Here is a 4,568-nt window from a genome sequence, read left to right on the forward strand (position 1 = left end):
GCAAAGTTTTGTACTTTCGTGCGTCGGATTCGGTTCGGGCCCCACGCAATGTGGTACCAGTTCTGCTTTCATCTGCCTTTTCTGCCACGTTCCTCTGCTGCTCTAGAATGCTCTGGCCTGTCTTCAGTTTGCTCTTGTTGTGCCTCTTTGGGGCACTTTGCGGAGATGTGTCCCAATTTCCCGCAACCAAAACACTTCCCCTCTTTGAGATAGATAGTCCTTTCTCTAAGAGTCTGTCGGGGACATGTATCTTTCTTTTCTTTGTTGTGGGAACTCTTTCTCTTTCTACTTTCATTATTAGAAGTCTGTTGGGTTCTCTGAGTCAAGATCTCATTTGTGGGGTAAGTCAGATTGCTTGAATGTATGGCAAAACCCCGTTTCGCATGACCGATCAATTCTTGAATAGAATTTGACTTTTGTTTCAAGTAGTAGTCTCAAACCGCTGGAGGAAGTCCGCAGCAAAACCGCTCATTCTGTTTCTTAAACGAAACCTTCTTAAATGAAGAGGTCGGTAGAAAAGAGTTTCAAAATCTCTTGCAATAAGCGTCCAGAGAATCTCCCTTGGTCATTCGAAGATGATTCCAAGCGGTTCGTATATCTTGTTCATACTCTTGAGTCAGTCAAGCAGAACTAAAGAGCCTTTTGAATTTCAACCATTTAATTGGAGCTTCTTGCCTCCGAAGAAGAGTGGACCACCATGTTCGAGCATCTCGGAACCTAGAAAAGGATTCAAATTTAATCAACTGTCCACCTTCTTTAAATTCTTTTGTTTTCTTGCTCTTGTCTTTGAGGAAGTCATGTTGGTTGGCACTGTAGAAGTGCTTCTTTTCCAGAGTGCTTTTCCATGTCTTTATGCGAGTACAGGTTCTGCTTTTCTGCACTCGTCTATCTTTTCGGCTTTCCTCCCTACCTGCGAGGGAAGCGATGGCCACACGCCATCTTGAGTAAATCTTATCAATCGTGTAATTCTTTAGGTGTGTCGCCAATCTCGGGTCCTTGGAGTAGTTAATCAATCTATTCACACATATGCCAATCTGTAGTTGACGTTTGTGCTCCTTTTTGGCAAACTTGTTCGAAAAAATTTGCCCAAATTCTTTATTCTTTTCTTCAGTGCCCACGTCGGATTTTCAACTTTTCTTTGCCTTCCCATTGAGAGGTGTCATCTCTGTTAGATTCTTCACGAGAACTCATGTGTAATCTGGGATTCTTTATGGCTTTATGGCCTTTAAGACAGAGCGATGAAGACGGGAGCGCGCCCGATGTGCGATGTATGAAGGGTGGGAGTGCCTAATAAGTTCGGGGTCGGGGCTCGAAGATTCTTTCCCAAAAGCTGTGTGCGCTGCATAAAGGATCGGATCCTCCGTAGAAGAAGAATCTTTCTGTGCTTTGATAGCACTGTAACAAACTTGGACACCCAAATCAAGATTCTACCGCGACACAGCAGAGATTCACTTCAAAATAGTTCACAATTCACACTTGAGTCGACACGGCCCGGCATAGTTCCGTGCCTAGAGGTATTGGCCCCAAAGACAGGCGCCCCTTTCGGTATTTCTTTTTGTATTAATCTGTGTTCAAAGTACAAGGGAGTGGGAGGGTGCTCACTCTCAGACTCTACGTCCAGATGCTCTGAGAAATGAGGCCCTGCCCACTTATTTAATGTTACAAGGGATGCCCAAAAGCAGAGCCCCAAAAGCAGTAAGCTTAAAAGCTTTTAAAAATAAAGCGTCCAATTCCCAAAAGCTTGCGTAGGTTCAGCCAGCAAAAATCTGTACAGCGTAAAAGCAGGATTTTCGTATTGCTGTCCGTACACTGTGCCACGTCAGCATGCCAACGGATTTCTTGTCGGAATTTTCGTAATTGCCGTATAGTTGGCCACGTCAGCACTGTGGGGGTCTGGGTTTGTATCTGGGACAGTGCCATGTCACCAGTTTGTGACAACATTTTGTGACATGATGTGCAACAGTTTCACCCAAATCTGGACCTTTGGACCTATTTTTACAACAAATCATTTAATGATTTATTTGTTGGAAGGTCTGGTGGACAGTTGCCCTCGCAAGCCTAAATTAAATTCAGATTGCCTAACCTTCACCTATATAAGGAGCATGCAGCCTAGCGTTTGCAACCAAGTGAAGAAGCGCTAGAGTAAAGAGCAAAATTCAGTGAGCGTTTTGAACAAGACAAGCCAGCGTTTTGCAGAACTCAGCCAGACAGTAGCGTTTTCAGATCAGCAGCCCTAGTGTTCTCAGCCTGCATGACAGCCAGCATTTTGGGAGTTGGACAGCAGATTTGCCAGCGTTTTCAGCAGTTAGCCCTAGCGCTCAGATTCCAGCCAGCAGATCAGCCAGCGTTTCAGTTTTCAGCCCACCGTCATCGCAGTGCGGGTGAGATTTGCAATCACTGCCATTGCCAGATGCGGTCCGGTACTTCGGCAGCCGATTGGGCCCTCACCTCGCCCATTCCCTCGCCGTCATCGAGTGCTCCATTGTTGTCCATCATTGGCCTCGTCGAGATCTAGGGAAAATCAGCCTCTTGGTGGCCATCCACATTCCCACATCGAGAAGGATCCAAGGTGTATCAAATCAGCCCGGAGGTGCCTCTTTCGGAGGAGTTACCACTGCTACAGTCATCATTCTGGTCAGTAGAGTCTGCATTGAGGTATTGCATTGTGTATACATTCCATTTACGCAATCTAAAGCAAATACCACATCGATAATGGTGTGGGGGGTCCTTGAAAGGGTTGGTTGGGACCCCATCAGGTGTCGCTCTTCTCTTCTCTCTCTTTCTCTCTCCCTCTACACATGTCTATTGCATTCTCTTGGCCCCTCTCTTCAAGGGAAAGTGAAAGGAACCATCATTCAAGCACAAAGCAATCACTAACGCAAGGAAAGAAGTTAAAGGATTTTGTGGAAGTGTAAAACTAGACCTTCACCATTTCATTTTTGCTGCGCACTTGACGGTAGGAACTCGAGGGCTTTCTACGGATGCGATCGGCACGCAAAACGGAGCCCAAAACAGCGAGCTATAATTTTTTTGTAGGTTTAGGTTTTGACTCTTTTTGATGCCTAAGAGTCCCAAGAGCTTCGGGAAAGCTAGGGGATTGTCAAACAGATGTTATGGAGTGTTTTAGAGGCTGAAAACAGAGAATTGAGTGTGCTGTATTTTCTCGCAAGGTTTGCAAAAGTGCTCTAATTCGTGTGGAAAGTCACCTAGTGTCACGAGGACGTGGCAACTGCTAACCTTTGTTGCTTTCTGTCCAATGATTTTTGTTTAATTTTTGAGACCCTCTTTTTGAAGTTGCAAATGGTTGGACATTGTATGGCCAATGTGAACGGTAGTTTCATCCGCAGACGGGAAGTTGGTCGGCATTGGAACTCGTAAAGTAAAAGGATATCTAGGCTCAGTTCAAGATCATGTAGGTACCCCCGTCGCACTTAGCAAGTTGGTGGATATTAGAAAGTGAACTCAATAAAGGCATAAAGTCAAGGTGGGATCACCAACAGAAAGTATCCGACAGGGTGGCCACATTGCACTTTTGGATGCGGTCCAATGAGGATAGATGGTCAGAAGACCAGTGGGAGCCCAACGGAAGTATCTCCTAAAATTTAGGGAACTACTATTTTGGGCCACGAAATCTATTCGCGTCATTAGCTTCAGAATGACAAGGGGAGCATTTTATTACTTTGCTGCAAACTTCAAAGTTAACTCATGCACCAGTTGAGAGATTTTTAACCAGGAAGCCCAGTGTGGGGAAATTGCATGCATCAGTGCCAAGTGGCACTTTTTGGACAATTTACCAAGTTTGGGAGAACAGAACTTGTAACTAACTTTTTGGAGCAGTCTTGGAGGCTGATAACTCTGATTATCAACCATTTCTCTCCATTTTTGAGCTTACCATGACTTTACCTAGGACCAAGGAGCTCATTTTCAGCATTGGAAGGCATCGGATACACGTTTACAAGGCTGTTTTGCTGCGTTTTCAGCGATACGCAGGTTTTGGCAGCCATGGAAATCTTCCCCTTTTGCATCTATTTGTTCACATATGCATTACAGGTCCAGCGTAGAAGAGGGGACGCTCGATTTATGTTCGGGGGATAATTCATTGAGAACCGGTCACAGGTTAAGAGCTATGGAGTGCTTCCTTTCCTCTCTATGTACAGTGTGGTGCTAGGAGTGATGACCTGCACACTACACTGCTCTCTCTCTCTCTCCCCTATGTGTAGTTATGTGATGCTCCACAAGAGGGCTCTTCACTTGGCTGATGTACAGCTGTGTGGTTTCATGCTTTTGTACTGAGGCAAGAGCCTCCTTGAGCAGGAACAGGGGTAGCTGACTGCTACTCCAAAGCAGGCACCGGTGAGGGTCATAACTTCACCGTACAGGTGCATTTCAGCGCTGTATATGCATTGTAAATTGACTGTTTTTCAGCCATACGGACGTCAGAACCATTGGGAATCGTGCCCCATGGAAGAGGACATTTCGGGTACTGTTTAGGGTTGGAAACGGGGCAAAAACCAATAAATACAGTGTGCTGAATTTACTGTTTTGTGGGCAGGTTTATGCCATTGGAA

This window comes from Adiantum capillus-veneris, unplaced genomic scaffold (genome assembly GCF_014529385.1).
Source record: "Adiantum capillus-veneris isolate H3 unplaced genomic scaffold, ASM1452938v2 Hic_scaffold_326, whole genome shotgun sequence".
Taxonomy (NCBI): domain Eukaryota; kingdom Viridiplantae; phylum Streptophyta; class Polypodiopsida; order Polypodiales; family Pteridaceae; genus Adiantum; species Adiantum capillus-veneris.